At 41.6% G+C, this 13,617-nt stretch overlaps 1 pseudogene; it reads left to right on the top strand.

Annotated features, from left to right (window-relative positions):
• Positions 1–12,454: 12,454 nt before the first annotated feature.
• Positions 12,455–12,596, top strand: LOC130034849 (uncharacterized; annotated as a pseudogene).
• The last annotated feature ends 1,021 nt before the right edge of the window (positions 12,597–13,617 follow it).

The raw sequence follows: 13,617 nt of genomic DNA, 5'->3' as shown, positions 1-13,617 counted from the left end.
TATGAATACAAAGAAGGGACTTGGAAGTCACTACTTCAACTCTAATTACAAATAAAAAGTTAAAAAGAGTGAAAAACTAACTATAAGAAAGGCAAAGTCACAGGAAACTTACCACCTTATATTTTGAGAGGCAAAATGGGGCAAGTAGTTTCAGAAAAGAGTTGATTGGAGGAAAGATTCACAAGAGCAAACTGTGCTGGGAACCTTTGTTAGGATTAGGAAACATGACTGATAGTTTATCAAAAGCTACAAATTTCATGTGTATACATCTGGGAGTTCAAAACTCCAGGAAATCCCAGTTACAGAGGCTTTCACTATTTTGAAAGTTCTAGAGATTTACCCCAAGGAACTAAGCCAAAGTCGCATTGTGTGGATATTAGAGATATTTTTCTTATGCTTCCGATGAAGCAGAGGTTAAGGAACCATTTGCATCCTAGAGTACTTTGTTCTTAAGAAAAAACACCCTCAACAGAAAGTCTTTAAGCCTAAATCTGAGGTGATTTTACATGCTTCACTGGGAAGAGAAATACCCCATTCTAGACCTCACTCAAGCCATCCTCTTTCATCTAAAATGAAGAGGAGTAAAACATTAAAAAGAATCACAAAGCTCCAAGCCCAGAGACTTAAACCACTCAAAGACTGAATGTCAGAACTAGAAGCGTTAAAGATATTTATAGTGACATTAGGATATCAGAAGATAATTATGAGTTATATGCCATATTTTCTAATGTGATAATTAGGAGTCTTTTTGGTATATACAATAATGTAATTTGTGGGCCATGCATTGTCATCTTAAAAATTAGTCAAACATTGATTAACTCACACCTAATGTGATGGCTGGAAATGGCTTCTCTTGGGTGAGACATGTGATGTTCACTGGTATTGATGTTGCTACTCACGACTGCTTTTGCAGGTTGATGTTGTTCAGACTGAATCAGTTTTAGACGTTTTGAAAAGAACTGCTCACAATATCAGTAGCTCTGAACACAGATATTCAATGCATTTCTCCTCAAAGTGGGAAATTTTTGCTGTTTATGTAATGCTTATAGAAGTCAAGCAGCAGAAGGTTATTGAACCTGGCTTTCTGCTCATCATTGCTCTTAGCAGAATGATTTCATGTTGCATGTTATCAGGCACATCAGTTGGTTCCACATGGTACGATGCAGAAAAGATGTTCAATTTCATTTATCTATTTTTCATGTCCTTGAATCTTTCATTAAATGTCTCAAATGTTTCACACATTCATTGGATTATTCAAGTGCCATAGAAAGCCTTTTTTTCCTTCCAGAGTGGAAAATGCTCTGTATTATTCATTTCGAGTTGCACTTTTTGCAGCCCTAACTTAGCTTCTAATGAATTTGCATGGGAAGACAGGAAGCCAAGAAACTGGTTGGAGTTGCTGATTGAAGCTCAGCTCTGAAAGGTACTTGATAACTTCCTCCATAAAAGTTAGACCACGTGGCCATTTATCACCGTTGAGTTTTCTGAGGAGTTTTCATTTTCTCTCCATGAAATGCTTGATTTTATCCTACATTTTGTAAAATTTCATGAGCATTTTCCCTGAACTCTGCTACTATAGTAGCAGAGTATACTTCACAAGGATAAACAAGATCCTCATACTCAGAGTCAAGCTTATATACTCCCCAAACTGGTGATTATTAAACCCTACGCTTCTGACAGGCTGGAGCAATAGCACAGCGGTAGGCTGTTTGCCTTGTGTACAGCTGGCCTGGCTGAGCCGGATTCAATTCCTCCACCCCTCTTGGAGAGCCCGGCAAGCTACTGAGAGTATCTCGCCCGCACGGGAAAACCTGGCAAGCTACCCGTGATGTATTTAATATGCCAAATGCAGTAACAAAAAGTCTCACAATGCAGTCATTACTGGGCCCGCTCAAGCAAATCGATGAACAATGGGAGGAGAGTGCAGAGCAGTACGCTTCTGACAATATTTATATAAAATTCTACTACTGACATCACACTGTTCAGTCTCAACAATTGTGAACAGTAAACTTTCTTGGCATATCATTAAATTCCTTGGATCAAGAATGAGATAATACAGTTCCTTTTTGACAAATAAAATTAACATTGTGTGTGTGTGCGTGTGCGTGTGTGTGTGTGCGTGTGTGTGTGTGTGTGTGTGTGTGTGTTATCCAGCCATAGATGAAACTTGATCTGTATTAAGGCCTTAAGTTCTCAAATGTTGGCTCTAGCTTGTTCTTTGATTGAACAAGTTGTTGGAACAAGCCCTCACTTCTTGTAGTGCCATGCAAGGTTTCTAAGGGACAAAAAATCTTATTTGTCAAACTCTATAGTTATCCCATCAACAAAAATGACTACTTGGGTGAAAACTGTTATGTACACATCTTGTCGCAGCTAATGAAAAAGATTAGAAATTTCTTGCAGCAGAATCCTTTGATGTTTTCCAATATCATGTGTTAAATTAGCAATACTACCTAAGATGGTTCTCTTGACAAATTAATACTCAAAGAATTTCACTTTGTCCAATACCAACAGCGTCTCAACAGTCACCTTGCACATTTCCCACAAACAATCCCTCAGCTTGAGGATTTAGCTCTTTGAGAATCCCTCTCTCGCCATACAATTTCTCCAAATAAAACATGATCTTTGTCACAGTGAGATCTAGTGACAGTGACTGCTTCTGATTCTAAACATTGCTGAAGACATTGATTCTATCTAGAAGCATTTGACCTGACCTACCAATTTTTTTTAGTTTAGTATGTTTTGATCTATAATAATTCTCTTTTTTTAATTTCTGCAAACATATTATCAAAGTAGTAACCCAGATTTGCCTTTGACTTCGACACAATAATAAATATTTGTCAATTTTTATAGAAATATTAATACTCTGTGTCAATTTTTCTTTTCGATCATCATTTATAGGATGTGCTGGAGCGATAGCACAATGGTTGGGCATTAGCCTTGTGTGCAGCCAGCCCGGCCAAGATGGGTTTGATTCCTCTGCCTTTTTTGGAGAGCTCGACAAGTTACCGAGAGTATCTTGCCTGCACGGCAAAGCCTGGCAAGCTACCCGTGACATATTCGATATGCCAAACACAGTAACAAGAAGTCTCAAAATGGAGACATTACTGGGCCCGCTTGAGCAAATCAATGAACAATGGGAGGACAGTGACAGTGACAGTGATTTATAGGATGTCACACCACTTAAGTTTTAAGAACTATCCAGTAAGTTTAGAATCTTCAATGCAAGTATTTTGCTTTGGTCACCATTTTAAATCTGCACCTTGGATTTGGAACATATTCAGAGTCATACCAGACTCTTGTGGCATTTTCTCTGTACTGTAATTCTCTTTACTTTCATCTGACATTTAGTTTTTGATAGAAGTACTAATGGTGGGCATGTGGATAAAGATAGGGTAGGGGTCTATGTCCCCAACGTGACACCAATCCCCCGATGAGGATTGAGGATCATCTCACATTGGCCCATCAGTGGATTGCAGTTGCATCACAATGTATTAAACTTTTTCACTGTCTACACTCCCACACTTCCTTGCATTGACTGTCCTTTCTCTGAGTCACTACTATGCATGTAGATGGATGGACCATAAACAGCCAATGTAAAACATACATGTCTGTCCCATCATATATTCCAATATGTCCTATCTATCTCATAGTAAATAGTCCTTATTAGTCCCTCACAAGTTATTCTATTATGTCTCACTTAACATAAAGTTATGTTGCTACAGCAAAAGCTTCTGAATATATTGAATTTTGAGTTCCACATGTTATTGCTTGGCAGGGCCAAACAAAATTATTTTGTGGCCATAGATGGCCCACAAGCCAAACATTCTCACCCCTGCTGGAACAGATAAAATAACTTGCAAATGTAGTGGGGCATTGTATGTAACAAGATAAAAATCAGATAAATCAAAAAGAGATTATAAAGATTTAAAAAAAATTGGTTTAGAGGTGAAATGGTGACCGCAGTGGTTTAAAAGTCTGCCACTTCAAATTATCTTTTCGGCAAAAGGTAGATTTCACTGGAGGGTCTCGGAAGGCAGACGGAGATTGTCTTTGACATTTAGTAATAGAAAAATAAATCTAGACACAGACATCTCCTTTTAAAAACTAATTAAAAGTGGATCATAGAACTGAATAAAAATGTCAAACTATAAAAACTTCTAGAAAATAACAGAAGAAAATTCAGGTGATTTGGGGTATGGTAGTGACTTTTTGGTATAATATCAAAGATATAATCCATGAAAAAAATAATTAACAAGCTAGCCTTAATTAAAATTTAAAAATTCTACTCTGCATAATATAATGTCAAGAGCACTTAAAGACAAGCCTTCTAGTGGGAAGAAATGTTCACAAAAGACACAACCAAATAAAGGACAACTCTCCAAACTCTATGAAGTCTGAAAACCCAAAAGAACATTGAATTTAAAGAATATAGTTTTAAGAGAAGAAAACAATTTAGAACTGAACCAAAAACCTTCATGATAGAGGAGATACACAGAAATAATTTTTTTTTAAAAAGCAAATGGAAAAATGCGAGTCATTGCATATCACCAGGGAAATTCAAATTAGGACAATATTCAACCAAGACCAGTCAAAATCTGGAACTTTGGCAATATCAATAGATGTAGGATCAAAAACACTGTTTTTGTCCTTCCTGCATAACCCCAGGTAGTTTCAGTTTATTGGGTTGCTTCCATCACAGTGCTCCTATTCCTCTACCTATATTTGTAACTTCTTTCTTTGTGCTCTGTTGACTTGGAAATATTATTTTTCTCTTCTCCCTGAGTCCTTTGCATAGTTTATTCAGAGCAATGGTCCTTTTTGTGTGGACACAAGAAGAAATGCTTTTGTAATGTGACTCTCAGTGATATTTCCCTCCTGGGCATCTGTTCTCTCACCTAAGCCTCAGCTGCCTTTACTTCCCAGAAGCAGGGTCCTGATGAGGGACTGGATGGAACCAGGGAAAGCGGTAAGCTATGTGCCACCCTGGCATCGAGATGGGCCTGGCCAAAGTCCATAATGCTTAACTATAAGTTAAGAGCTTGATCATGGACAAATGATGTCATGATCCAAAACTAATAACTAGATTTGGATCCTGCTAGAGTTAGGAATGATTAATCTGGCCTGGGCTCTGTAGTCTGAGTCTGTGGCAAGATGGTCCCAGGAGAGCTGCCCTACAAGTCTTAATGTTAACTCTTACTGTGTCCATACAAAAATAGCTAGTATTTATATGTTGATAGTTATTGGACTGAGGAAAAGAGTAAAACACCTTAAGAGATATTTTGCCCCTGGGCAGTCAGGAATGGTTTTGGAATATCCTAGATGGGGTTCCCTTTGAACTTGGTGGACCCTCAGGAAGGGCTTTCTTATGTTGATTTGGCTGAGGGAGTTCAGTGTCAGCCCAGAGTGCTGGGAAGTTGGAGGCAAGAGAGTGGGAGAGAGATAGCAGGGCGGCAAGATGAACCAAGGAGAGACTAGCAAGGGGGACAGGGAGAGAAAGATGTAGAGAAATACAGGAGCAGGCACATGGAGAGAGAGAGCCCAGGCTGCAAGATGGAGCATGGAGAGATGAGCGGGAGAGACAGGAGGAGATGGCAATGAGACCGTGTGAGACTAGAATGGGAGGCTCAAAGAGACTGGGGCAGGCGCATGGGGAGAATGGAATAAACGCATCTGATCAATCAACCGGCTTGGCCATCATTTCCTCCACCATCTGTCCCTGGCCTTCCCTGGCTGGAAGAACAGGTTAGGCGCAACCTGAAAGCAGGCAGTGAGGGGGAGAGCCATCCAGGCCCCCCTGGCCTCCCCCAAAGATATTTTACAAATAGGTATTATGAACTTAAAAAAATTAAGGAGCTCTTCATTGCTGGTGAAATGAAAAATGGCTCGCTCCCATCATAAAATGTCTTGATGCTTTCTTACTCAACTAAATTAACCATTTCACAAGCAGAGATTTCCTTGGTGTTTAGCAAACGTACTTGAAAATGTGTGTCCACACAAAATTGTTTTGTTTGGGGACCACACCAGGCTGTTCTCAGAACTTGTTCCTTACTCTCCATTGAGGGGTCACTCCTTGTGGGGCTTGGGGGGCCACAGGGGGTGTCAGAGATTGAATCTGGATTGGATATGTGCAAGGTAATGACTCTATTGACTGTACAACATTTCCAGCTGCCATTCAAAACTTTTCACTGGGATATTTATCTCAGATTTATTTGTAATAGCTAGAACTTGAAATTAGTCAAGATGTTCTTTTGAAAGTTAATTGATAAATAAACCATGCCACATCAAGGTCATAAAAATTATTATTCTGCACTACAAATAAATATGGTATCAAGCCACAAACAGACACAGAAAAACTTTAAGTGCATATTTATATGTGCAGGAAGCCAATTAAAAGCTACAAAAATGCATTTTCAAGTATGATGTTCTTTAAAAGGCAAAACTATTTTATTTATTTATTTATTTTTCCTTTTTGGGTCACACCCAGCTGTTGCTCAGGGGTTACTCCTGGCTCTGCACTCAGGAATCACTCCTGGCGGTGCTTGGGGGAACATATGGGGTGCTGGGAATCAAACCCAGGTCGGCCACATGCAAGGCAAATGCCATACCTGCTGTGCTATTGGTCCAGCCCCGAGGCAAAACTATTTTAAAATGTGAAAAAAAAATCATTGATTTCCAAGTTGGGGCAATGGGGTAAAAAGGCAGAGGACAGATGATTTTCAGAATAGTGAAAGTGCTCTTTATGATATTATAATGATAGATAATGACACCACACATTTGTCCAGACGCTTAGAATATACAGCACCAAAAGTAAATACTAAGTATTAAAGTTCATTAAACAATGGACTTTAAAAAGATTCCAATGTATGTTGTTCAGCTGTATTTATGCCCCACTCTGGTGTAATCTGTTGGTAATGGGAGGATGTGCAAAAACCTCTATGTTTTCACCTTAGTACTAGTATTAATGCAAAACTGCTCTAAAAATATATTTAAAAGGATGCTAATTGTGTCAGAGGAGAAAATGGTATAGATGTACAAATAAGAATAATTACATTTGGGGCTGAGAGATAGTACGGCAGTTAGGGTACAAGCACTCAACACCACGTGTCTTGATAGCTGGCACCAGACAGTCTCCAAATATTATTAGATACAGGTTTAGAGCCCCTCTCCAGAACTGTCAGGGTGGCCTGTATAATTCACGACCGTACGGGACCTGAGCGGCACTGCATCTTCAGATCCTAGCATTAAATTATAGGCACAATTGCCTGAGAATTTCTGGTGGGACCTCTAAACATCCTGAGCACTGCTTAGGGGGACTCCTCCCAAACATATATCTCTAATAAGGTAAGTTGAAGTATTTTCTGATAAAATTTGCTGATAATATTTAGAGAATATCCACTCAAATCGTTCAAATGGACTCACTTCCCACAACTGCCACTGTATTCACTCCCCTGCTGGTATTGTCTCACCAATTCATGACTCCAAGGGGATGCAAGACAAGCAGTTAAAATATATGGACACACCAGTCCCATGGTTGAAAACTCTGTGGTACCCTTCAGAGGTGGGCAGGCTGAATATATCCTATCTGTCAAAGTTCGAGCAGCCACCCCCAAATCTCAAATCCACCACTTCACTAATGGCCCAGACCATAGATCCTGATGTCATTGGACTGCCTGTCTGTGAGACATCTCTTAATTCCTCAATACTGATATTCCAGTAGAAGCACAGAAAATTAGATGGGAAAGTAACATAGAAGATAACTAAACTCAAAAAACAAAAACAACACAGAAGGCTCAACTAAAGAGCTTAGTATATAAAAATCACTTATCACTTATCACTTAACTTCCCGTTAGTCATCGATTTGCTCGAGCGGGTGCCAGTAACGTCTCCATTTGTCCCTGTCACGTGCTAGTGTAGCCCAATGATATCTGTTCGTTCTGGGAACATGAAGAGCCTCAAACCAATCGCTCATGATCTTGAAGAAGAAGTCTGACCATCTGGTAGGTGGGCAGCCACGCGGTCTTTTGACATCCCATGGAATCCAGTCAGTAACAGCTCTAGTCCAGCGGTCATCTTTAAATCTCATTACGTGACCAGCCCATCTGATTTTTGATACCTTGGCAAATGAGACAGCGTCCCTGATTCTTGAGCGTCCATGGATGTCAGAACTCCGGATTTTTTCTCTCATTTGAGTGAAACGTGATATTCCAAGCATAGCTCTTTCTATTCTTCTTTGGGAAACCTGAATAGCGTTCTCATCCTGTTTGGGTAGGGCCCAGGTCCCTGAGGCATATGTTAATGCAGGAAGAACAGTGGAATCAAAGAGATGTGCCTGGAGCCGGAGGTTCTTCGTCCTCTTAGCTATTTTTTTTTCTTTTTTTATTAGTGAAAAACCATGAGGTACAGTTATAGGCTTACAAATTTTGTGCTTGGGTTTCAGTTATACAATGATCAAGTGCCCATCCCTCCACCAGTGCCCGTCATCCATCCCCATGGGTCCCAGCATCCCCCCCCCACCCTCATCCCGCCCCCCGTCCCATCCTGCCTCTGTGGCAGGGTATTCCCCCTTGTTCTCTCTCTCTTCTTTTGGGTACTGTGTTTTGCAAGAGAGGCTTTGAGTGGCAATCATGTTTGGTCTATCGACTACTTTTAGCATGCTTCTCCCACCCTGGGAGGACCCTCACAACACCCTTCATTTGGTACTCTCTTCTCTATCTGAGCTTCCTTTTCACCTAGAGCCTGTGGCTGGCCTTCCATTCATGGAGCAAAAATTCCTGGTACTAATCTCAGCCATTCCTGGGTGTTACTCTCCCTTTTTGTTGCTTTATGGTCCCCAGATGAATGCAATCTTTCTGTGTCTATCCCTCTCTTTCTGACTCATTTCGCTTCAACGTTCTTGAAGGCGTTCCAAGCCGTCCTTTTCCTCCTGCGCAGCTCGGGTGCCAGGTCATTTGTCATGTTGACTTCTCGACCTAGGTACACATAGCTGTTGCATTCGGAGATGATCGTTCCGTTGAGAGCGAATGGGGCATCAGGAATGAGGCTGTTTCTCATAAACATTGTCTTCATAAGATTCAGCTGTAGTCCTACCTTTCCACACTCACGGTCAAAGTCGGCCAGCATTTGTGCCACTTGGCTGATGTTTGGTGTTATTAAAACAATGTCATCAACAAAGCGGAGGTGGTGTAATTGCCGACCATCTATCTTCACTCCCATTCCTTCCCACTCCAGTCGTCGCATGATATTCTCGAGGGTGGCACTGAAGAGTTTCGGTGAAATGGTATCACCCTGCCGAACCCCTCTCTTGACATCAACGATCACTTCTTTGTAGAACGGTGAGATCCTGGTAGTGAATCCGCAATACAGCTCACGGAGGATCTTGATGTATTGGTCTTGAATGCCCTGATTGGCTAGGGCTTCAATGACCACTTCCGTCTCAACAGAATCAAAGGCCTTCTTTAAATCAATGAACGTTAAACAGAGCGGCATCTTGAACTTCCGAGAAACCTCAATGAGTTTGGTTATTGTGGAACCCGGCTTGCTCACATGGTTGTCCTTCATCTAGTGTTCTGCGAATCCTATTTAGGATGACTCGAGTGAACAACTTGTAGATGACAGACAATAGGCAGATAGGGAGATAGTTGCCAATGTCATGGATGTCTCCCTTCTTGAACAGTAGTACGGTCCTGCTGGTTTTCCATTGGGACGGAACCTTGCATTCAGACAGGTAGCGAGTGAAGAGCCGAGCCAGTGTATTGATGAGTACTGATGGCAGGTTCTTCAGGTGTTCAGGTCTGACCTTGTCTGGGCTGGGTGCTGTTTGTTTCTTTACCGACAAAATGGCGTGTTGGATTTCAGAAGGGAGAACGTTGGGAACGACATATCCATCCTGTGGAATTTGGTATGTCGGCAAGTGGACATGGCTATCGAAGAGATTTGAGTAGAAGTCATGGATAATCTTCTCCATTGCCGTTCTGGAGGATGTGATGGATCCATCAGGACGTCGGAGGGCAGTCATCTTGGTCTTGTAGTTGGCGAAGGACAGGCGGGCGTTACGAATACTTTTCCCGGCTTCTGCCGCATCTACCAGTACTTCTGCTCTTCTCTCTTTGAGGTCTTCCTTGATCGCATCTCTGCACTGCTTTGCAAGCTTGGACGTTAGTTTGCGGTTGCCTGAGGCATGCGCCAAACCATGCTGGCTAATGAGCTCAAGAGTTTTTGAAGACAGGTGTTTTTTTGTGGCCATCCCTCTCTTGGCATTCCTCACACATTCATGGAGGTGCTGAACCAGTCGATCGTATTCCTTGTCAATGTTGTCAACAATGGTATCTTCCTATGTTGCCGCAATAGTGCCAAAGAGTTCCCAGTTGGTGGTCTTTCTGGGAGTTCTCTTTTTGAACTTTGCAGCCCTTTCTCCCTGCTCTGTGAAGTAGAATTTTGCAAGAAGGAAACGATGGTCCGATCCCGTTCGAAATTTTGGGACAACTGTTACATCGGTCAGGCAAAACCGTTGATTGAATACGATTTGGTCTATTTCATTGTGGAATCGTCCACCGGGAGACTCCCATGTCCAACGTTTAGATTCTGCCTTCTGGAACTGTGAGTTACCATGGATGGTCCTGGTCAACATGATGAACTCAGACAGTCTCTCACCCCGTTCGTTCCATTCTAGGCCATGGGTCCCGATGTGACGTTCTTCAGCTGATCTTCTCGGTTTTATCTTAGAATTAAAATCACCCACAATTGGAGAGAAAGGGACACTCCTTCACTGTTGGTGGGAATGTCGACTGGTTCAGCCCTTCTGGAAAACAGTATGGACGATTCTCAAAAAATTAGAAATTGAGCTCCCATTTCACCCAGCAATACCACTCCAGGGAATATATCCCAGAGAGGAAAATATGTATAGTCGAAGTGACATCTGCACTTGTTTGTTCATTGCAGCACTCTTTACAATAGCCAGAAACTGGAAGAAACCTGAATGCCCAAGAACAGATGACTGGTTAAAGAAACTTTGGTACATCTACACAATGGAGTACTATGTAGCTCTTAGAAAAGATGAAGTCATGAAATTTACATACAAGTGGTACAATATGGAAAGTATCATGCTAAGCGAAATGAGTCAGAAAGAGAGGGATAGACATAGAAAGATTGCATTCATCTGGGGGATATAAAGTAACAAAATATGAGATTAATACCCAAGAATAGCTGAGATCAGCACCAGGAGGATTACTCCATAACTTAGAGGCCAGCCGGGTATCCTAGAGGAAAGGGCAGTTCAGATAGAGAAGGAAGCACCAAATAAAGGGTGTTTGGAGGATCCTCCCAGGAGGGGAGATGCATGTTGAAAGTAGACTATGGACTGAACATGTTTGCCACTCAATGCCTCTTTTGCAGACCACAACACCCAAAAGGAGAGAGAGAACACAGGGGATTGCCCTGCCACAGAGGCAGGGGGATGGGGGGGATGGGGGTGGGGGGGATATTATCCATGGTGGTGGAAAATGGGCACTGGTGGAGGGATGGGTATCTGATCATTGTATAATCGAAACCCAAGCACAAAAAATTGTAAATCTACTACTGTACCTCATGGTGTTTCACTAATAAAAAAAAAATCACCCACAATGATCTTGTAGAAGGTGTGGTCTTTATAGAACTTCTCAGCTCCATGTAGAACTTCTCGATTTGTCTTTCATCATAATGAGATGTTGGTGCGTAGACAATGAAGATAGAAACTGCAGGCAGTGAGCCACATCTATTCAAATGTAAACGTCCGATTCGGGTTGTTAGGCATTCAAATGAATCAATGCTCATGGTCAAGTTTGTGTTGACAAGGACACCAACGCCTCCGACACCTCTTTTATCGCATGTTCCAAGGAACAATTCCTCTCCAGTGTCGAAAACGGCATGGTGAGATTCGTGCCTTCTTGTCTCGGTCAGACCAATGATGTCGTACTTGATCATTCGCGCTTGTACCATCAGGTCCTCGATGGATGCATCTGATGCTAGCGTACGTGCATTGAAAGTACAGACCATCATTTTTGTCTTCCTTCATTGTGGCAGTCTTGTTCGGCCTTGAGATTTTGTCGGCCTCTCCCTTCTCATCCTTCTCAGTGCTGCCATGTCCGTGAAGCCTTCAGGGTCAGGTGAATGAGACCAGTTGTAGTTACTGGTTTTGGCATATCGAATACACAATGGATAGCTTGCCAGTCTCTTCCGTGCGGGCAGAATACTCTCGGTAGCTTGCCAGTCTTTCCGAGAGGGATAGAGGCTTTTGGGGCGACCTCTAATCACCCTTGTAGGTGTTACCATAATTGAACCCTATCAAATATGGTACGACAATTCCGGAAGATAGGTATTTAGTGTCTTATGATGTTTCGCACGGTCGCTTTGCGGCCGCCCGGGTCCGGAAAGCATCCTGGAGTGTGGCAACGGCTGGGTAGTGGAGGTAGTGTCGATATTTACCTGGCAGGGGAGACACCATGATCACGAAGGTGGTTTTCCCAGGGCAAGGCTTATCCATTGCACTCCGGATGTGCTGACCCCTGCGATTTCTCCAAATGTGGGAAACTCGACTGCATAATTTGTGGTAGTATATAAAAATAAAAGGAAATAAATAAAAGTAAATAAAAATAACCAGCCTAGTAAATTCTTAGACAAGGACTTATCAATCCCATGATGAGATATAACAATTTTTACATAAAAATTGATTTTCCAATACTTTTAGGCTTTATCATTGGAGTTTTGATATCTAATCAATTTCAGCTCTAGAACTATAAGAACAATTGTGTTCTACATCAATTTTTTAAAAGTTCAAATGTAAATAAAAAATTACTACAGAGTAAGAAAGTGTGGAAAATCTTGCTAACTGTTAAATAAGAATGTAAACATATAGGGAACTAGTATATTAATTTGAATACTTTTGCCTTATGGCTAATGGTACATTTTACTTTTGTTTTGCTCTCCTTTGGGAGAACACTTATAGCGCTGAGGACTTTTACCTAGCTCTGCACTTAGAGAACACTCCTGGTGGGGTTTGAAGTAAGGACCGTATGTGGTACTGGGGATTGAACCTAGGTGAACTGCATGCAAGGCAAATGCCCTACCCACTCTACTGTTGCTTTTGTCACCCAAGAAACACATTTTAATAACTGAAACAAAAAATGGTTCTGGGCATTGACTTCTGAAAGACCTCTACTTACAGTGTTATAGGACCCCATGTCTTTGCATGTGCAGGCTGAATAATTTCTCTGGGTTTCCAGAACTGTGTGGCTGTGTTAGTTCCCTACATTATACTCAAATGACACACTTTTTTTTTACCTCCTGCAGCAAACAAAGGGACTCAGCTGTAACCTGGGCAACACCTAGGTACTTTGTGCTTATATTAACTCATTTTTTGCTTCATCCAACTAGCCCACAAAATAACTCTCACATGCCTGCATGTAAGAAATAATAAAAATCTTAAATTATAGCTGGAGGAAAGGCAGGCCCAACAACAGTAAACATCTCCCTACAAGCTATACCTGAGCAAAACTTTACTGAGATAGATCAGACATGAACGAGAAGAATAACACTGAATTCCTCAGAGAGTTGCCTTGAGGGTTGTATCTGGGGTGAAGT

This window comes from Sorex fumeus, unplaced genomic scaffold (genome assembly GCF_029834395.1).
Source record: "Sorex fumeus unplaced genomic scaffold, SorFum_2.1 ptg000061l, whole genome shotgun sequence".
Lineage (NCBI taxonomy): Eukaryota > Metazoa > Chordata > Mammalia > Eulipotyphla > Soricidae > Sorex > Sorex fumeus.
The sequence above is the reverse complement of the archived record's forward strand: the minus strand, read 5'-3'. Positions and strand labels throughout refer to the sequence as shown.